This window comes from Meles meles, chromosome 3 (genome assembly GCF_922984935.1).
Source record: "Meles meles chromosome 3, mMelMel3.1 paternal haplotype, whole genome shotgun sequence".
In the NCBI taxonomy this organism is placed as follows: Eukaryota; Metazoa; Chordata; class Mammalia; order Carnivora; family Mustelidae; genus Meles; species Meles meles.
The window spans coordinates 175,500,869-175,523,856 of record NC_060068.1 but is presented as its reverse complement, the minus strand read 5'-3'; the positions used below and the strand labels follow the sequence as shown (position 1 = coordinate 175,523,856).

General features: G+C 42.3%; 1 protein-coding gene across 5 annotated transcripts in view; it reads right to left on the bottom strand.

The window, feature by feature from the left end:
- CTNND2 (catenin delta 2) overlaps positions 1-22,988 on the bottom strand; it is a 921,273-nt gene that overhangs the window by 268,155 nt on the left and 630,130 nt on the right. The gene's annotated exons all lie outside the window — the stretch shown is intronic.

Here is a 22,988-nt window from a genome sequence, read left to right as displayed (position 1 = left end):
ACCCTCCTGTCAAGAACCACCAGTGGAGGGACTATTTCTGATGGTACCACAGAAAGCTCACAGGCAGACCAATCTTTTTGGCCCCATTAATGGGTCTCTGCTGACTTCTTTTCTGCTGATAATGTTGCCAAAAGGCAGAGTAGGTTTCCTGAAAGGATTCCAGTGAGTTCCTGGTCTAGAATTGTGAACATGAAAGAAAGACAGGCGAGGGTGTAGAGCGGTTCCCTCTTGCTACCCGTGTGCCGGGTACAAAATGACTGAGAGGTGTCAGCCTGGCATGAGGTTTGGAGGACTCCAGGCCACCCAGTGGTGGGTGGAGTGCATTACTCCAGAAGGTCATTAGGCACCCTAGTGCAGCCTGCTGGCTGACAAGCCTTTCAGGGCACGTCACGCCTTCTTCCTGCTGATAAAACCGTTGGAGAACAGATGACTATTTTATGCCGGTTCCTCACACGTCGCTCTGCAGTCAGCACACATATTTGCAAGAAGCAGTGTCTGGGAATCCCTGTAGTAAATGACTCTTCTCATGTATTTTAACGTCTTTGTCATTCTCCTATTACCCCACCACATGCTTTTCGATCACAGAGTAGAGCTGCGGAGCATTTTCAGTCCTTACATTCCTGGGGAGAGTAATGCTCTTCCACTGATCTGGCATCTCAATCAAACTTAGATTTCACTGGAAGTCAGATCCTTTCAGAGCTGCTTCCACGAGCACCATGACGGCAGGAAGCCAGCCTCATACCTCAGGCTTAATAGATTTTTCTCTAATAAACCCCAGACATCAGAGCAGCGCAAAACCCTTCCCATCAGGGAACCCGGCATATGTTGCATTGTAACAAGGTCCACCAGCTAGGCAGGCGACAGACATGCAGGGCCGCGGGGCTGGAGAGCCGGCAGAGTTAGAACATTTGGAGGGGCTGGCTTGGACCCTGCTCGCCTCTCCTTTTTCCCCAGAAACACAGTGGATTCCATCTGGTCACCCCAACCCCTCTAAAACATTGACTTGTCAACACTGCATGATGAGCGTAAGCTCAGACACCAGGTGGGGAAACAAATTATTCAAGGTCACACAGGAAAACCTTAAAGAAGCTCAGAAGAGGCTTGCGTGTTGCAATTTCTCCTCCAAGGCAAGAGAATCTGGTAATCACTAATTCCTTAGGGAAATAAAATGAGCCAATCACGGTAAGTATCACTTTGCCTGCTCTTTTCACTTTCATGTGTGTGTGCACACCCATGCGCCCACACATGCACACACACACACACACACACACCTTTTTTTTTTTTCATTGAACAATTTACAAGAAGCATTAAGTTTTTTCAGCTTTGGAGGAAATCACTGCATCTGAGATACCCAGAAGGTAGAAAGAAGGAAGGTCATCTTCACCATGACCAGGAGAAAGGGCTATCATGCTTCTAAAGTTCAGGAAATTAAAAACACACTACAACCACCCCAAGAATTTTAGATCATATTTTAAAACATTCCTATTTTGATATTTTGTAAACTTTTGACTGAGGTGTATTTAAACAGAAACGTTCTGTACATTCTCTATAATCTTTTCATTTATTCTATTTCTCCTTCTGATCTTTCCCAGAAAGATCATACAGAAGATCGGCCAGTGAGAAGATTCTTAGGTCTCTGTCCCGTTCTTCATGTATCGCACTATATGAACTAGGGTGTCTTTTTTATAGACGTTGTGATGGTTAGTTTCAGATGTCAGCTTGATGAGGTAACACTACCCAATTATTGAATCAAACACTAGTCTAGGTGTTCCCTTGAAGGTACTGTGTAGATGTGGTTAACACTGACAGTCCAGTTGACTTAAAGGGAAGGAGATTATCTTCCAAATGTAAATGGGCTTTCTCCAAGCAGTTGAAGGTTCATAAGAGTAAATGTGAGCTTTCCCGAGGAAATTCTGCAGCATGAACTCCTGCCTATGATTCCAGCCCACTAGCCTGTCCTACAGATTGAAGACTTGCTAACCCCCATGATCGCATGAGACAATTCCTGAAAATCGCTCCATGTGTGTACATACATGTATATATACATACACATATATACCCATTTGCACACCTATACACAAACATACACACACACATACTTGTATACAGATGTATAATATAGAAGAAAGAACGAAGAGAAACTGAGAGCACTCTATTGAAGCTCTTGAATGGTGGCTCTGTCCGGTAGAACAGGAAGTCGAAGAAGCCTCCATCCAGCTCCTTCTCTGCACAGTCCTCACACCTCTTCCTCACGTCAAGAGCTGGAGTCCATTCCCATGAATGCAGCTGGGCTAAGGGATTTGCCTGAACTAACAGAGGCCTCGCGGCTTCTACCTCAGTCTCACGGGACGTTCACTCTGCAATTGCCCCCTTGGGCCTCAGCCACATGGAGTAGGCGTTCCTGTCAGGTGTCCCAGCTACCAGCTGGCCACCATTGCCAATGGCCTGCGTGACAGTGCACCATCAGAGGCCTGGGCGCCGCCGAATGGGCCACCCCAGAACAGGCTGCCTTGACCTAGGATTATTTGAGCTGATTGTTTCTGAGAAACGGCAGATGCAGGAGAAGCTCTGAAAACCGAGTAGATGTTATCCTTTGGTGAAGGAAATTTACATTTAGAAGGGAAGTTTCTCTTTATAAGTTCCCCTCTCTGTACCAGGAAGAGAAGATGATTGTAAGTTACAAGACATTTGCCAACAGAGGAGACGGGGGCTTAAATCCACATCATAAACCTTCCCCTTGCTTACCGTGCTTTTCCTGGTATCCTCCCACAGCTTCCCGAGCTCTTCTCCCCACACCCCTCCTCTGTCCTTATCCTCAGCCGGAGATGGTAGGTGACGCTGGGCCTTGGGCCATCTTGGGGAGTTAGTATTCCTGGGTTTCTCCCATGAGTATACATGTTAATAAACATATTTTTTTTTCTCTTGTTCATTTATCTTTTATTATGGGGTGGGAGGCGTGTGTCAGCCAAAAACTCAGAAGGGTAACGGGAACATTACCGTTTCTTGCCTCCCATGTCCCGTCCCATAAGGCCCTTACAGGACTGCAGTCCTGCCAGCTTCCCACACATCCTGTGAGGACACCAAAGTGAAGATGACCCAGCCAAGCCCCAAGGACCCAGAGAATGGAGACGTTATGATACCTTGTCGTGGGAAGTCAGCAGATTTTGAGGTGATGGTTTTGTGGGAATAAATCACTACAGCCTGTAGGAATAGCTTTTCTTACATTGTTCTTAAGGTCTCTGCAGGTGTTTCAGCCAAGGACACTCTTCACACTAACTAATGAAAACACCCACACGACAAGAATTTTGAAACTACCCAGTATGCAATGTGTCCAAATGACGTAGTGACTTGGTCAATTTCTTTCCCACCAGACAGGAGTGAAAGGTCTCCAAAGAAGCATGTGAGACACTGTTGTTAGGAACACCCAGGCCGGTGTTGAATGGTTCTCGCTCATCTGCATTAAGATTGTGGCTGAGTAGGGAGCTCATCCCTGATGCTTTTTCACTAATATTTTAAAAGGGGTAAACACATTGCACTGCATATTTTAACATTTTTCTGTATATTATGATGCTCTGATGTCTCAAACACCTTTCTAGTTGGGGAGAGACTGCTCCTTCTTGGGAGGGCTGGCTCCTTCTTAGAGAAAGGAAATGGCGGAGACTGGAGCATGGCTTTGATATGCAAACCAACCAATCCAAGGCCATACATCCTCTGTCTGGGTTGTCTACCCCAGGATGTTAATTTTAAGGCAGTATTCCCCTACCTCATTGTCCCAGGGCCAGGTATCAGGAAGCTAGAGACTCAGAACCCATTGGAATTGCTCAAACTAGCCAATCCTATAACCTGTTCACCCTGCCCTGCTTAACTTTCCCACAGGAACCTCAGTAAAGGTGTTACAAAACCCCCCACAGCTCCAAAATGGAATCACCAACCTGGGGCTTAGAATCTAACCAAACTGTAGTTTTGATTTCTCCCAGAAATGCAGTCTTAACAGGTGAGAGGAATTTCTGGTCAGCATCAATGAGGTAATCTGTCACATTAGGCCCCCTCTATCCTCCAAGGGATGACGACAAGGCAATCCACCCAAGGAGACCCCCAAACTTCCCCACAGGGAAGCTGACCTCACCTCACACAATCCTTTCTTTTCTTTTGCTAACTGTCGCACCCTGTTTCTGTCTATACGATCCTCCCATTTCTTCTATTTCCGGAGAGCTCCTTTCTGCTTGCTAGGGGTGATGCCGCCCAATGTATGAATTGTTTAATAAACCCAATTTAATCTTTGAATTTAGTTGGTTGAATTTCGTTTTCTAACACAGGCCATGGCCCAAGTGCTATGCTCCCCTTCCCATCTTTTGCTTCCTGACCACTCTGGTTTCTCCCACATGGACCCCACATGGTATGCTGGGCCTCCCGCCCCCAGGACCTGGGAGTATAATAAACTTTGTTTTCCTGAGCCTCTCCTCTGTGTCCTCTTGTGGCCACGTCTGACTAAATATCTCATAAAAGAATACAAAACACTCTTTTAAGCCACTTGGAAATTGCCCTAAAATAGAGATACTGCAAATACCACTTCCCTCAGCTCTGCCGCTCTCTGGCCCTTGGCTACACTGGGCTGTTTCACTGCAAAATGAGATGGCTCTTCCTTGGGAGATGTGTTCGTGTCTAATATTTACTGTTCAAAGTGCCGTAGTTAGGAGCAAAGAGTAGAAAACAAAGATCAGAATGAGAAGAAAACAGAGCAAGAATACAAATGTGTTTTAAACCGACTCATTCAGACGGAGGTTAAAAGTTACACAGTGATACTTCCTGGTAGTGAGACTCTGTGGAAGTTCTGGTCCATAAGACGCTATTAAATAACATGTTCCCTACATAATGTATAAAATAATTATACATTATAATGTATAATGTTAAAGAACACAAGATCTCAAGTGAAAACCCTATGCAAATCGATATAATTTTTCTGAAATATAAAAATATTTTTAAACGCCACATAATTTAGATTTTTATATAAAAAGAGGGTAGTCAAAAATATGAAAAAAAGGAAAGGTGACAAATAAAGATTTTGACGTTACTGGTGACCATTAAGGAAGTAACATTAAATTCGGCATTAGCAAGACGTGTAGTGGATGAGTTAGTAGGCAAAGAATTAATCTGTGCAAAGGTTATTAAATCATTCTGATATTTCTCTAATAACAACCAGCCCAAGACTAGGGCTCTGGATATTTTAACTGTCACTGGTTCCCACGTCTTGGAGAGAAGGGTCTTGCTCTGTATGTGAGTTGCTGCAGAGCGGGGGACATTTCCTTGGGACACTCGGCCACAGTCACGCATTGCCTGTGTGTACTGATACTTCACCTTGGCCCAGAAGGGATTCAAGGTGGTTTCCTTCCCTCTGACAAAAAGTTTAAAAATTACTAAAATGAAGACTCTAAATATAGAGAAAAACAGGGTAATGGAGGAGTGCTTGGGTGGCTTAGTTGGCTAAGGTCGTGACCTTGGGATCCTGGGATCCAGCCCTCCCCGCAAGTCCCCTGCTCAGCAGGGCATCATCTCCCTCTGCCCCTCCCCCCATTCCAATCTTGTGTGCGCTGGCGTGTGCACACACACACACACTCTCTCTCTCTCTCTCAAGTAAATTTTTAATAAAATAAGAAAGAAATAGGGCCATGGGTGTGCATTCTCTCCTGGCCTTTTGTGTATCCAGGCCAGGTCTCTTGGTTTTGCCCCAAAGTGGGAGAAGAGGGCGGGCGTGAGCTTCTTTATATTCTGGGAGTTCCCTCCACCAAACCTGCTGGAATAATTCGTTATTTGTAGCATGCTGACAAGGAGCTGAGGCCCTGGCAAGCTACCCGGTGTCCTCCCGGGTGGTGTGCGATGGAGACTGACAAATACCTAGTTATAAAATCCACCGCTGAAAAGGCAGTGAACTCTCCCAAGGACAGAATCACTTAGCGTTTTTATTTGGCTTCCATCTCAGATATTAAGGCAGCCTCTCAGGATCCCGCTGAACAAACCAAAGGACATTTGTTTCCCTCTCTCTGGACAGCAGGATGCCCTAAGGGCGAATCCTCTGGGCTCCTGAGGTTGATGTAGAAAGCTGGGAATGGGGGCACCTGGGTGGCTCAGTGAGTTAAAGCCTCTGCCTTCGGCTCAGGTCATGATCCCAGGGTCCTGGGATCGAGCCCCACATAGGACTCTCTGCTCTGCAGGGAACCTGCTTCCTCCCTTCTCTCTGCCTGCCTCTCTGCTTAGTTGTGATCTCTATCAAATAAGTAAATAAAATCTTAAAAAAAAAAGAAAGAAAGAGAAAGCTGAGAGCCCTCAGCAGGCTTTGGTCTTTCCAGCCCACAACTAGTAATTGGTAAATGGGAAAGAAAGGGAAGGCAGTGGGGCGCCTGGGTGGCTCAGTGGTTTAAGCCGCTGCCTTCGGCTCAGGTCATGATCTCAGGGTCCTGGGATCGAGTCCCGCATCGGGCTCTCTGCTCGGCAGGGAGCCTGCTTCCCTCTCACTCTCTCTGCCTGCCTCTCTGCCTACTTGTGATCTCTCTCTGTCAAATAAATAAATAAAATCTTTAAAAAAAAAAAAAAAAAAAGAAAGGGAAGGCAGTGTGGAATCCACTGGATTTTGTAGCTCCATCAGCAAGTTAATGGACTCACAATTTCCCCTCCTGAAAGTCAACTTGAAGTTGAAATACTAGGATGGCAGGCCTTAAAACAACTTAGTGACTCCCCAGACCAGCAACAGTAGACAAGTATTTAACATAAAAGGCTTACATCAAAGGCCCAAGTGAACCAAATTTTCTGAAATTCATTGAAAAATCACTCTGCGTCACTGTACGGATTCTCGGTGTTGATAAAAGTTACCTCTCGTTTCGCTGGCAGAGGTGGCACTGAGGAAACCCGCCTCATTGCCAGACTTCCGAAATTTTAGCTGCGAGGATCAAATGACCCACTTTGTCCTCATGTGACCCCAGCATCATGACCATCTGTCTCCAACTGCTGGAGCCAATCGCTTTGGAACAAAAGACACAGGACTACCACTTGAACTCACTTGATTCTAAGTAAAAAAGAACTTATTTCCCAGAATGCAGCTTTAGTTGAGCACGGCAAATCACATCAGGATGACAGATCCCTGTCTCGTTTTCATAATTATCATAAACGTACACAAAAGCGCAAATAAAGAATAAGGAATTAACTTCACAAATGCGCTTGGAAGAGGACATAAAGGTGCAGAGTGTCACTGCATTTAACTCTCTGCTGTAATAAATGCCACAGACAAACAGAGTTAAATGGGTTAATTAGTCGCCGGTGGCTGTTTTAATTGTAGTATTGAAAATCCGCGATAAACGGTAGGAGAATTCTCCTTGGCGGGATACCTGCGCTTTAATGGGAGAGTTCGCCTGGGACAACAGCATCTCTAAATCATCGCATAACTGATCACCTCTCTTCCTCTCCTTTACTTTTCATAATTAGCTGCATGCTATTAAGTTAATGCACATTTATCTACAACAATTCACTTCAGCCTGCAAAGAATCTTTCTAGTCTATAATTACACTCTAGCTTAATGAGCATAATTTCCACTGCACATATTTTAATAAAGAAGTTGCCATTACGGGTTGGCTTCCCATGTCGAAACTCTTCCAGGAAACACCACAAGGAGAGACAAATGCTGCTTCCTACTCGTGAATTGCCACAAATGTATGGAGATGATCTGAAGTCTACTTCCGATGAATGAGAATGTTGGAAAGGGCATGTCTCCTGGGGAAAGGATGTGATGGATGCTCCCACACTCCCACTGTCCAGAGGGCATGAACAGCAGGGGGCTCGCCCTCCATCATTACCCAGGGCCGGGTGAGGGGTCAGTTGTGCCATGTGGTACCGGGGGGTTGACCTCATTAGTCTTTAAGTGTCTAGCCCGAGGTACGAAAACATCTCTACAATTTATCTGGGATCTGTACCCCTAGGGAATGGCCTTTTGAGTGCCTCAAATCCTGCCACCAGTAGATGTCATTAGTTATTATTATTATTTTTTTTATTTATTTGACAGAGAGAGAGATCACAAGTAGGCAGAGAGGCAGACAGAGAGAGAGGAGGAAGCAGGCTCCCTGCAGAGCAGAGAGCCCGATGCGGGGCTCGATCCCAGGACCCTGAGATCATGACCCGAGCCGAAGGCAGCGGCTTAATCCACTGAGCCACCCAGGCGCCCCGATGTCATTAGTTATTAACTGGGACATTGATACATGATACCTTTTAGAGATTTTTATTAACTTGAAAGATCTTCAGCAACTACGACCTTTCTCCAAAGCTCCCTTGTGGGAGACCAACTGACAGTAAGAGAGAGCCTTCCTACTGGTTTGGCATCGAAATGGCGAACACTTAACAGTGTGACTTAATGGGACTAAACACATTTTGCAAGTATTGTAAATCTGTCCTAAGAATAACAAAAATCATCTGATTTAAAGGAAAATCTACAGTTCTAGTAGGTCATTATATTTTGCATAAACTTTAACGATTACAATGATTTCACAAAAAAGTCTGCCCATATTTTTGGTTTAACATTTTAACCAACCAAGCCCTTCATTGGTTCTGTTTGTTATTCGGAGCAAAGAACAAGGCATTTCCTTGCTCTGAGTTTGCAACTTGGAAAGGGAAGAAACAGCATCATAACAATAGTTAAGAAAATGAGCCCTGTGGGGAGTGAGAAATGGCTCCTGTTGGGCAGAAAAATGTAAAATAAGAGAACAACAAAGGAAGCAGATTATCAAGCCAATGGCAGCGAAACCGAGGAAGCACTGCTTGTGATGTGCTCCCAGTAACGGCAGGAGGTGGGATTCAGAGACGCTGCGTGAAATGGGGCTTTTAGACAGTGTTCTTCTGGAAAGTTTAGGTATTCCATGAGACACAGGACATGTGTCTCCTATCTCAAGTGTTTCTGTATTTCCTTTTCTAGATGTATATCCAAAACTTAAAGCCCCAAAAATTCTGAGAAAACTTAGAGTCATTTCAGTAAAGTCCCTAATCAATTCTCTCCATCACCAAAGGTACAATTTGAAATAAACAATAAAGGCATGTAAAGCTTTATCACACTATTTACACTAAATGGAATAAAAATTATATAATGAAGGTTCATTTATATGGCCACAGTATGCATTTTTCCATAGTGTCAGTTTTCAAACATTTAGAACTTATGTGTCTTGTGTGAAGAGTTACTTAGATTTGTACTTATTTCTTTAAAATGAAGGGGTAGTTTCTTTTTTGGAAACAGGACTTCTGTGACAGTGAGTAAGGTGCCTGTTGACCTTTTCCACCTTCATACTGTTTCAAAGCTTTTCCAGTAGTGTTCTTATAGGTGTCTGAAGACGTATGGGATGTTAGATAACAGAACTGACCTGAATTCATTTTGATCATGGCATTAATGCTCACTCTGTGTCTTTTCTTTTATCAAACCGTTTCATTAAAAAAATACAACATAGCTAAGAGTGTGGCATCTGAAGGCAACCTGTCTTGGGTTGAGCTCAGGTCCTCCACTTAATGGCTGTGAGACCATGAGCAAGGTACAGGGACTTAATTTGCTCACCTGCAAAGTGGGGATATGCCAGCATCTAACCTACAGGCATGCAGAGGAGTGAAGGAAGTATGGCAGGGAAAGGCCTTAGAACGATTCCCACCCCAGCAAGCGATGCTGATTCACTCACATTTCCTTGTTCCCAAGCTTGACAGATAAAAGAAAAGGACTTTATAATACTTTGGGGTCCTTAAATCAGAAAAATTTGAAATCCATTCTGTGCTATAAGGGGAATGTTGGGAAAGTGTTTTCTCCAATTTACTGATCTTAATCAAAATAGATAGTCTTCCATTTGGAAAGGGCACACTGTTTCTTCACTTAAGAATTTCAACCTAAATATACATTGTCTCCATACCTCATATATAACTGAGCCACAGCACATATTTAGCTTATAGTATTGTAAGAGGATCAGAGGATCAGGCATGGATTTGTGTGTTTCATACAAAGGAACCAGTGTTCTGATCTCAATAATGACTATACTCATACGAAGTTCACAATATACGTTTGCCATTAATGTAAATACTTTAAAAAAAAGGTGCCTCTTTTTGAAATTGCTGCCAGAGTTCCTCTCTAGACTTGCACTTTGGAAGCCTGCAGAATGATTTTTACATGAGTAAGCCCTCCCCCTCAGATTATGCAGGACATCATCAATATTTACATTCACAGAACAGAAACCAAAAGGCAGAAACCTTCAAAAACTACAGAATACAAAAATTATACTAGTGATTGTAAATTATAGACCACGGAGCCTTGAACTTCAAGATTATGTTAATATTGGGAATGTTAATCTCATAACAATTATTTTTCAAAAGGTGCCATGTTTGGAAAACAAGGACATTCACAAACATTTTATTTCTCCCCTCCTGAATTCTATGTCACAAATTCTTCACAATGAACTTGAATAAAATTTGTATCTAAACCCTCAACTTTGAGTTTACCTTCCATGAATGCTGGAATGTACTGGAATTTGTTCCCATTAGAATGTACTAGAATTTGTTCCCTAATATGGGGCTCTTTTTAATTTCACTTACAAACAAAAAAAAGTGCAAGTATGGTAGGATTTTTGCCACTATGTTACTTCTAGGTTACTTCTAAAGTTCTAGCAAGCAACTACTAATTTATATACCCAGAGACCCACACGATAAGTAATGCATTTACATGTAGTTAATATACATTAGCTAAAAATGAATGGTGAAATATCATGCATAATAGTTTTGCAACTTGTCAGGTATATTACTGTATTTTTATAAGCCCTCTTTTTGTATACATTAAAAGGAAAACAATATGGTAATAAAATAAATCCAGCCATTGTGACATTTAAACTGTGAGAATTCTCATGTTTGTGCAGTGTCAGATTTCTGGCTGGCTGGATTTTTATTCAACAGGGAGACAAGAGATTGTGGAATGTTCATAAAAAATACAAGATCCCTGCTTTAACACATGGTAACTTTGAAAGCCATATCAGGAAGGGATCAAGTTCTTTTCTCTCTAAATCAGTGTCTTATATTCTACTTCTAGACTTCCTTTGGTTGGCATTATTGGATGATGGCAATCCAATTCTCAGCCTTGTTACTGCAAGAAAGCTTAAAATAGCAGATGAGAAACCTACAATAACCAGCAGATAGAAAGAGCTAACCAAGTAATAGTTTGTATGAATGCCATGTGGAACCAAACATAGAAATATTTATCTCAATTAAATTATATGATACATTTCCAGGAAGCAATCTACTAATTATAATGCTCTAGCACTTGGCAATAAAATATAAAATATCTACAGGAATAAAAGGAACATGAGAATCATTGTCATCCCTATGACGCTAGCACCACTTTTCAAAAGTCATGAGCTACCATATGAGATATTTCTACTGTAATTCAGTCCTCACAGACTCAAGCACATGCACAAATATATGTATAGTTAAGAGGGAAAGAAAGATGTCCTTACTAAGGCTGATGTCTTTTGAAAGATGTCCTTTTCTGATGTTCAATTCTACTCTGTTCTTTTCCATTAAATTCTTTTCCAAACACACAAAAGCATTTTACTATCCACTGATGTGTCACAATCTGCAGTTTAAAAAATTGTGTATGTAACAAATTTACTTATTTTTACACATATGTACACACAATCATGTGTATGTATACACTGATCTACACACATATGTACATGCGAGTGTATGTGTATATCAATGCATATATATTAATGTAAGAGAGCTAGATAATCATGCATACTTACTTATCACCTATAAAATTTTGCATATCAAATATAAACTGTTTGACAATTTGCATAAAATTACCTTTAAAGGCTAAAATTAGGCTGGGGGAAAAAGCTTTTATTTTTTAAATTGTTTCATTTAAACTCTTGCTTCACTCAACCTTTCCCCCTTTCCTGTTCTCCGTACACATGATCTACTTTTCAGAGACACGTGAAGATGATGAGGGTAACAGTGTATTGGTAAAACTGCCCACTTTTATCTGGACACTCATCTTGGTTCTCAGGTGGGCCCACTGCCCTTCTGAAATATTTTATATTCAAATAAAGAGGGAAAGGTTGCCTTAGATTATCCCTGGGGAAAGATCATGTTGTCCCTTTGGGCATCTGCAACTTTGGGTCCAATTACCAGGTGTGTCCTTACCAAGGACTGGCTCAATGTGAAATGAATGAGAGGCTGAAATACAGAGACAGAGAAAAAAGACTTCATTCTGAGATATGGACCATGCCACTCAACATAAGAAGAAAACAACTTTTACTTAAGGGAAAGGGATAAATTATGTAATACAACCAATGCCTAAGTTGTTTTCAGAATGCAAGCTAAAATATTACAAAACTAATTTTCTTCGCAGCTATGATTTCCATTTACTAATAAGATAAGTGGTTATCATTTCTAAAATATCAATTCCTGACAAATATACAGAGGAAGAGTTTAGATTATTTTTGTGCTAAAATTTATGCTTTAAATCAGAAAATACAGCAATGTGAGATTACTGTCCTGACAGAAATATGTTATTTCTTCATCTGATCATTCACCATCTACAGTGGAAAACACTCCACAAACACTCAAAATATTTTATACCCATCAATTATGATGTAATTTATTAGCATCCACTAGCTGGAGGTGTTTGATAATGTTCCTCTGTCAGCATCCAGATTTTATTTTGTTTTTTTTTAATATGTTATTTTGGAAAAGGTAAATACTTGTCAGTGTTTTGCACATATTTAAAATATATTATGAAAATGTACCTTAGGTGCACACGCACTCACACAAACCTAGCACTCCTTTTCCAAAACAGCAAACCAAACTTACTTACTATTGGAATTGTAATTATTCTATTCTATTTTGTTTTATCCATCATTCCTTTACATGCTGGTCAATATCCTCTCAATTGATTTTACTACTCATTCATGGGTGGTCCCCAGCTGGAAAACAGAATTGTGCTAATTTGGTCAGGCCACAGACTCCTGAATTCTATCTATGAGACAAAACACATCTCATAAAAATATTGTAGAAATTCATTTTAATCACTGACTCAAAGGGCTACCTTACTAAAACATAGTCAGGCAAAGAATCTATCTTTGTACCTCAGGGAAGAATACTAGAATTATACATGTGAGCACATAAAATCAGTAATATATTGGAGCAGGGTCAGCTCCTAGGCCAAATCTCGGCCACCTTCTGCTTTTGTGTGGCTTATAAGGTAAAAAATGATTTTTCACAAATGAACATTTAGAGTAGATTTGATGACAGGGAACACTACTTTTGAACCCAGACTAGACAAAATGTTGTCTCTCCTAAATAACCCCATTCTTTCTGAAAAGCCCATATTATAAACAATATTAATGATTGATTATTGTATTTTAGAATTCATTAATAATAATTTTGTAGTAGCTACCTATTATTCACTAACTGCCTTTTGCCCATAAAGCCTAAAACATTGACCATATAACCCTTAACAGAAGGTTTGCCAACCCATGCATTCATTAAAGCATCATTTAAAACTTGCTATAATTACGAATAAAGACACCTGTCAGCTCAGGTAGCGATCTGGTTGCAAACCTAACTACACTCCAGTGACCAGCTGAGCACGCAGGAGATAAACAGTGGGTGTGTGATTGACAGTTACCTACAGGAGCCTCCCTCCTTGCTCCAGATGCAAAACTGTCCCCTTGATTCCTGGGAGAGGTGTTCCTCTAAAGATGAGTCCTTCTCTTTCACCAAGGAAGCCAAATGCCTTTGTTAAAAATAACTCTGCTTTTTATTTTATTAAGAGCCATAAGCTCAGTGGAAAATTGGGCTTTTCATTCAATGAAATTGCTTTTCACCTAATTCCCACAGTGTGATGGGAAGGTGTGCCAAACTGTAGTGGGAGACATTCAACTTAATAAGCATCTCTCAGGAAAATGAGTAGCTCCTGTCTTCCTTGCAACGGCTATGGCGTTCTGAGTAACTGCCACTTTTGGGCACAGATAAACGGTATTATTGCACAACCTTGAATCTATTATGTTTAAGAAGTCCTCCTTGTTTTTAGGCTGACACAACACAGCATGGTTTAGCTCTCTGTGTATATTTTCCACTAGAAAAATAAGTTTTACCCCACTCTGATACACAGTGAGTTTATCTAAAAAAGTGGTTTTGCCTGTTTGGAAGTTGAGACTTTCGAATTTAACATGAGAAACACATAATTTGAATGAATACATAGATATTCCGGGGAATTGTTTTCTGCTTTCAATTTTTACCAGTTTTATCGCCCTCTTTGACTACCCCTGCTTCTTCTCTCTCCTTTCCCACTTCTCTCTAGAACATGCTTAGCAAACAATAATCCCCACCAGTGTTCATCACTAGTTCTCTTGTTAACTAGGAGATGAGCCAATATTACCTTTCTGGTATAATCATGATGGCTTTACTTATCCGGTAGACAATATTTTACACATTTTTGGAAACCTTAATTTTCACAGGACATATAGTAATCAAAGTCTTGTTTTTAAAGCTTTTGGGTTAATGTGGGGCAATGTGTGTGACTGCTTTGGCCCCTTTTAAAACTTTTGTTGGGGCGCTGGGGTGGCTCAGTCGGTTAAGCGTCTGGCTCTTGATTTCAGGTCAGGTCGTGACCTCAGGGTTGTCCGCACTGGGTGTGGAACCTACTTAAAAAATATATACATAAAGTTTTTGTGGACTGTGTGTCTGCTCTAGCTATAAATAATAAGTTTTTCTTGTGAAACTACCAGCTTATTAAATCCCCATTTTAGGTGAACACGCAGGAAAATAAATAGCATTCATCAGTAAAAATGTTAGACAAGCCCAAGGTAGAAAAAAAATGTTCAGTATCAAATTGCAAACAGATTTTGGAGAGTAATTAGAAAACAAATACGCAGAAAGATATAAAACAATTTCCACAAAAAGCTGGCAGATTAAAAAAAAAGACAGTAATAAAGCATGTTAAGAATTTCCCTGAAACAAGGTTTATTTAATACCCTCTTGCCGCATAGATTAAATAATATATGAACTATCTGGAAGTAGATTATAAATTCAAACAATCAAGTCTAATAATGATTATTTTCCCCTTGAATACATGTTATAGCTCATTGTTGTTCTTAAGCCTCTGATGAAAATAATGTTGTTGGTTTTTTCTCCAAGCAAAGATTATTTCTGTTTACCAAAGAGTTTCATTTCAAGGACAAAGCATGAGGCAAAGCTAGAGCCGCAGATGTACAAGACAATCTAAAAAAACGAAACAAAACAAAACAATAAAATTTCTTTGCCTATACAGCTAAAGCACACTTCAAAAATCTTTCTTTTGGAAAAAAAAAAGTACGTTTTGGGCTTAAGTGACATTGGCCCTCTCAGGGCATTTCAGCACCAGGAGCGATCTCATTACTGGGGTTGAGGGAGGGATGGGGGTGAGAGAAGTCCAGCTACATAAATAAATGTCGCACGCAGGGTGAGAAGAGGGGAGGAACAGATCTCCACTGGGCTTCGTAAGCACCATTGCAAGTGCTTTAGCTATAAATCCCTCCCTGTAATCCTCCCACAAGACTATGAGACAGAGGCTAATATTAACCCCACTTTACAGATGGAGAAACTGAGGCACAAAGGCACAAGTAAGGGACCCCGGGTCATGCAGCTAGTAAATAGCAAAGGGAAGATTCAAAGCCTGGCTCTTATTTTTGTTTTTAAGTCATCTCTATGCCTGATATGGGGCTCAAACTCATGACCCTGAGATCAAGGGGCTCATGCCCCACTAATTGAGTCAGGTGTCCCGAAACCCTGCCTCTTGACGGAGCACCATATCTTTTTTTTTTTTTTAACTGAAAGGTACCTCTATAATTAGCCAGTCTAAATCCCCCCCCTTTTTTAAAGATTTTATTTATTTATTTGACAGACAGAGACCACAAGTATGCAGAGAGGCAGACAGAGAGGCAGGCAGAGAGAGAGAAGGAGAAGCAGTCTCCCCGTGGAGCAGAGAGCCTGATGCAGGGCTCGATCCTAGGACCCTGAGATCATGACCTGAGCCAAAGGCAGAGGCTTAACCCACTGAGCCACCCAGGTGCCCCAACGGAGCACCATATCTTGACCGGTGCCCCGGATCAATAAGAGCTTTAGTGGTGAAGCCAGCACAGGGCCAGGCTCCTGACTCTTGCTCTATTTTCATGTTGCAAGTCCGTGAGAACGTACTGAGACAGGAATGGGACAAAGGTACCGGGTTCAAATCCTGCCTCCATTTATTCTTTGCTGTGTGCTGGGCTTTTTTATGCACATGTCCTTCTTCTCAGTGCCTCTGACTATAAGACAGGTAATATGTAATCCATCTGTCTGGGTTGCCCTAATAATGAATGGTTCCCCTTGATTCCAGTGAGATTTCAGGGTTTTAATCAAGTTAGATAGTTAACAAACATCATTTCCCGCCTTACATCCCATATCTTAAACTCTCCTCTGTTCCCTGCTTGTTTATAAACTCCTAAAGCGCTATATTCAAGGGAAACAATCATTCGAAACAACCAGAATTAAAGTTTGACATGACTTCAAATTAATCAGGATTCTATTTTGTGCCGATCCATGAGGGAATGCACTGAACGAAATGTATTTCTTCAAAAGACATTTTACTAATTGTGTTTTCTAGTTGATTTAATGTCAGCAAGAGAAACATACAATTTGTAGATTGCCGAATATCTGCTTTTCATTCCCAAGTCATCCATTACTGGTGCACGATCTAAAAAAGACAACTGAAGAATGGTCTCCATTGTTTCTTTGAAACTGAAACAACTTTAGTTATCTATATTATTATTTTAACTGAAGTGACTTTCCAGAACAAAAAATGATAGACCCCCAAAATAAATCCCATCCCAAATTACAAAATTACATGTAGTGGGTTGCAAAGTGCCCCCCCTCCAACATATATTTCCAAGTCCTAACGTCCAGTACCTGTGAATGTGACGTTACTTGAAATTGGGTCTTTGCAGAGGTAATTAAACTCAGGGTCTCAAGATGAAATCATCTTGGATAATCTTGGGCCCTCAAGCCAAGGACTGGTGTCCTTGTAAGAGGAAGGAAGGGGAATCTGGACAGAAAGATACACAGAGGAGGAGGCACATGAAGATGGGTGAAGCTAGGAGTGAGGCAGCCACAAGCTAAGCAACACCTGAGACCACAGGGACCTGGAAGAGGAAGAATCCTTCCCTAGAGCCCTCAGAGGGAGGGAGGCCCCTCTGACACCTTGGTTTCAGATCTCTGGCCTCCACGATGTGAGAAAAAAAATGTGTTACTTTAAGCAACAGAGGGCAATCTGTTACAGCAGCCCTAGGATGTTAATGTACTATGTTTTTGAAGAGGAAGAGAAAAGCAGTGCTGAAAATCCTCTTTAATGTAAGAACAACTTGAAAGTGCCCCCCTGCCTTTTGTTTTCCTTTCTAGACCAATGAGAACAAAGATTTAAAAAAATAATGCTGAAAGCACAATCTAAGCACAGCTCAAAAGAAATTCTAATTCTCTAGCATTATTCAAGAAAATGGAAGCCTTTAAAACTATCAATTTTATTAAGAACAGAAATAACTGTTTTGGTTTGGGTTTTTTTTTTTTTTAATTTTATAATGTCCTTCTTTAAAGAAGAGTAAGTAACTGACTTGGAAGAGAAAACATTCTCTTCTCACTTGTTAATTAGAAAAAAACAAAAGAACTGCAGGATACCTTTGGTCCAAGAAACTACATGGGGCAGCTTTCAGATGCTGCTTTAGGCGCCAGGAAGCTGTCCTGGTCCCCTCTGCTTCGTTGCCTCTGACTCAGGGGACAGTGGCTCCCAGGCACACCCTCTTTATGAGACTCCCTATGCCACCAATACTCTTCTCCCTCTCAGCAAACTCTCACATCCTCCTTTGTGCTGCAGTCACTGTCCTCCCTTCTCTGTCTCTTTTCTTATTAACTTCACCTCCACACCAATGTCTCTGTTCTGCATCAGCATCTTCTCATGAAGGCCCCACATCCCACACCAAGCTTCCTGTGAGCTCAGGTGTCTCTGTGCCACTTCCGGACACATTCACTGGTGGTCATGGGTGACATACGAAGCCAGAGCTGCTTCTCAGTCTAATCAACCTCTTGGCAACACTAAGGAGTGTCCCCTCTCAAGTGTCTGTCTCCAGACAATCTTCAGCTCCCTCCTGCCTCTGAGTGCTCACACAGCCTATTCCCTTTTCTGTCATCCATCCATTCAACAAACAGTCATGCAGCACCTAGATGTGCCAGGCACGGGACAAAGAAAAGAAGTCCTTTCACCACGGAACTCTCATTCTGTGATGGACCAAGCAACAGGAAGGATAAAAATATGTTTGGTTGTCCTAAGTGCTCAAGGGAAAGAGCAGGGAGAGATGGGAAAAGGCGTTCTAGTATCCAGAGGGACTTTGATGAGGAGGGGACATAGGAGAAAGGTTATGGCTGTGTCATGAGAGGGGACAGGAGCCCGGCCGAAGTAGGGATAAATACATGCCAATCACTATAACGCAGATGGTGATTAAAGCCTTCAGTCCATGTGAGAGCACCAGGGAAACAAGTGAAGATAGACAGAGAAGAGGCCAAGTGCTCTTCCGGGGCTTCCCTTCACCGAGCGACCTTCTCCAGAGGTCTCTCTATGCAACTTCTGGGGGCCCACCCTTTGCTGCTGTCCTGCTCATGGGCCCCTGCTGTTTCCTGGGCTGGTTCTCTCTCATTGCTCATCTTCTAAATGACAGCAGCCCCAAACTCATCCTGGTCTCTCTCTTCCTCACCTTCATCTGCTCCCATGGGCTCCTATCCTGTCCCATGACTTCAGCCACACTAGGGTGCAGACAAGGTGACAATATAATTTGGGGTCAAAACTGGGGAAAGACAGACATCTGATGGCCTTGGGCATATGCGAACGTACGTTTGCTTGATTCTATGTGCCATCTTCCTGAATTAGCTACCACGGCTTAGATGTCTATGATGTTGCAAACTTAACATGAGCAAACTACGGCAGTGACATCACCTCCAGAACTACTCCTCTTACCATCTTCGGTATCTCAGTTAAGGACTACTCCATCATGTGGAACCGTGGGCTGAGAGCCTACATGGACCTGTCCATGAAGTCTGCCTCCACCTGCAAAATATATCTATAGTCTGACCTCTCATTACTTCTACCCTATACCACACTGGCCTAAGCCACCATCCTCTCTGTCCCAGATTATGGCAACAGCCCTTCTGCTCGTCTCCCTGCTTTGAATCTTGCTCCTGAGTCCACCTTCCAGAAAGCAGCCAGAGTGATCTGTCTCAGAGCTAAGTAAGATCCTGCCACTCCCATGCTCAATCCCTCTGATGCTTTCCCATCTCTCTTGGAGGAAGAGTCGAGGTCCACACCTCAACCACACTCAATGTAAAGTCTGATGCCCTCAATGATAATAATTTCTGCTTTTTTCTTTCTCATCCATACAAGCAGCATTCATTGTGAATTTCAGAGTACTTACAATCCAGCCATCTCTTATGGCAAATAAAAAGGAATATTGGCCAGGAGGGATTAGCACTGATTTACCCAAAGCAGGCCAGATATCAATTACTGCACTCCAGCTGCCATAACAAAGTACCTCGGACTCAGGTACTTAAATAACAGACATAATCTGTCACAGTTCTGGAGGCTACAAGTCCAAGATCAGGCACCAGGAAGATTGGGTTTTGGGGAGAGCTCTTTTCCTGACTTGCAGACAGTTGCCTTCTTGCTGTGACCTCACATTGCAGGGAGGGAGGGAGGGAGGGAGAGAGAGAGCGAGCGAGCTATGACATCTCTTCCTCTTTTAAGTGTTTGGTTTTTTTTTTTTTTTTTAGTTTATTTGACAGAGATCACAAGTAGGCAGAGAGGCAGGCAGAGAGAGAGGAGGAAGCAGGCTCCCTGCTGAGCAGAGATCCCCATGCAGGGCTTGATCCCAGGACCCCAGAATCATGACCTGAGCTGAAGGCAGAGGCTTTAACCCACTGAGCCACCCAGGTGCCTCTCTCTTCCTCTTTTAAAGAATACCTGGTCTATCAGAGAAGGACTTCGCCCTAATGACCTCACTTAACCTAATCACCTGTTTAAAGGCTTGGTCTCCAAATACAGTCACTTGAAGGAGGTTAGGGCTCCAACACATGAATTTTGAGGAGGCACAATTCAGACCATAGCAAGAAATTGTCTACTTGCCCATATCTCTTCCACAGTCCATTGCAATCCCTAGATGTCTTCCAGTTGTGGTCCTTGGGCTTCTTCTTCCCCCAGTTTTTCCCCGAAAATTTCTGTCTTTGAAATTAACCAGCTCAGTCTCTTCCTCCCACCCCTTGACCCCTTCAATAGTGCATCTTCAGCTCCCTGGGTACAACAATGAGCAAACAGGGAAGGATGTGGATAGCAGTGGCTGGAGAAAGGCTCACTCCTGACCCAGGTGGGAGCACATGCAACAGCTTGCATTGTCCAAAAAGTGATAGCAAAAGAAGAAAAAAAAAACCCAAAACAAAAAAAAAGAGGATTTATCTTCTTTGAAATAGTAGGTAACATGTTCACCACACACAAAATTATCAAGGTAAATCAGAATTAGTGGGCTTGTAGCTAGTCAACTGCCACTACCCACCCCAAACCCCAACTATATCAAACATTGTATCTTTTTGGCCTTATAATAGCGGCTCTTTGCTCCTTGGGGGAAATGTTTTCTTCACCTTTCAGAAATAATTACACAAGCCCAGTAAATTCCAGAGAAGATAAGCTAGAGAGTAAAAGGAAAGGTCATGTATGTTTACACTGCAGACTGAAAGAGGCTTGGGTAAGCCATGTATTAGGAGAAGTTCATGACACCCATCAGCTTTTATAAAATGTTCTTTTAACTGACTGACACTGTTATCCCCACGAAAGATGTGAGTGATACTGAAACCAGATGATCCTAGGACGAAGCGTTCTATGAAGCAATAGGAAATGAATGGCCAATAGCGAAAACTTGAAGGACTCCAAGAATAAAGTCAATGTTTGGAGACTGGATCTGTTTTCCAGTCATGTGTATTGGTTTGTAAGGGCTGCCATAACAAAATCCTACAAACTGGATGGCTTACACAAAAGTTTTCTCATGGTTCTGGAGGCTGAAAGCCAAGACCAAGGTGTCAGCAAGACTGGTTTCTTCTGAGCCTCTCCTTGGCTTACAGATGGTTGACCTCTTTTTGTGTCCTCACATGGTCATTCTTCTGGGCATGCCCATCCCTGGTGCCTCTCTTCTGTTCAAATATCCTCTGATAAGGACCAACAGCCATATTGGATTAGGACCACTAATGACCTCATTTAAACTTAATCACCCTTTTAAAGACCATGTCCAAATGCAGTCACATTCTGAGGGACCGGGTGTTAAGGCTTCCAAGCATGAACTTTGTGGGTATACATTCAGTCCAAAAAACTGCTCCAAAACTTAGTAGCTTAAAACAACAATCATTTATTTTACGTAAAAGTCCTAAATGGGCAGGGTTCAGAAGGGACAGCTCCCCTCTGTTCCAGGCTGTGTAACATGGGGCCACTTAGCTGGGTTGGAGAATCCTCTCTCAAAATCATGGTCAAGCCTGGTAAGTTGGTGTGGCTGGTTGTCAGCTGGGCACTAGATGTGTGTGGGAGGGCTGTGGGCTAGGGATCTTAGTGCCTAACGGCATCATCAGCCCACATCTTGTGAGCACAAAAGGAGGCAATTCAAGCCTCTTGCCTGATGATTCTAACCTTTCTACCCCAGCACCCAGAGGACAGACTGGCATGAAGGAGATGCTAAGAAAATATTGATTTTTTAAAGAGACTTAATTTTTTAGATCAGTTTTAGCTTTATAGAAAAATTGAGTAGAAGGTACAGAAATTCCCTACATACTCCCTGCCCCCACACATGCATAGCCATTATGAACACCCTCATTAGAGTGGCACACTTGTTACAAATGATAAACCTACACTGGGACACCATGATCACCTGAAGTCCACGGTTTACATTAGGGTTCACTCTTGGTTGGGGCGCCTGGGTGGCTCAGGTGGTTAGGCACCTGACTTTGGCTCGGGTTGTGGTCCTGGGCTCCCTGCTCGGTGAGGAGTCTGCTTTTCCTTCTCCCCCTCCTCCTTCTTCTGTTCTCTTTCTCTCTCTCAAATAACTAGAATCTTCAAAAAAAGGATTCATTCTTGGTTATGTACAGTCTGTGAGTTTGCACATATGTAGAATGACAGGTATCCACCATTACAGTATTTTATAAGTAATTTCACTTCCCTAAATACACTGGTTTTTAAAGCACCAAAGAAGAGGTACTTAACCGGGAGACTCAAAGGGTTGAGCACTGATACCTTCTCCCACTGGAAAGAAATATCTGCTCTTAGGGCTGGTCTGGTCTAGAAAGTCACATGTCCCTTCACAAAGCACCCTTTTTGGAAAGCATTTATAAAAAGTGGTTCTGAGGGGCGCCTGGGTGGCTCAGTGGGTTAAGCCTCTGCCTTTCGCTCAGGTCATGATCCCAGTGTCCTGGGATCGAGCTCCGCATCGGGCTCTCTGCTTGGCGGGGAGCCTGCTTCCTCCTCTCTCTCTCTCTCTGCCTGCCTCTCTCCCTACTTGTGATCTCTATCTGTCAAATAAATAAGTAAAATCTTTAAAAAAAAAAAAAGTGGTTCTGATAGGCTCCAAGCCCCGGATGATTTCTGTGGCCTCTGTTTACAGAGGAACAACACAGCCACTGCTGGTGAGCGCCCAGACACATGCACTGTTAAGATGTAACTGTTGTGCATTTCCTAAGCCCTGGGAATTAACATTTACTTAGGTCACCCAGGTGGGTATGATTTCCACATCTTTTTCCAGTCAATTAATGAGGATAAAAACTAGGCTTTCATAAGTAAACTCAAGTCCTGCACTTAGTATTTACACAACAATGAACCATGAGTAAATGTAATACTTACAGATTATTACTGT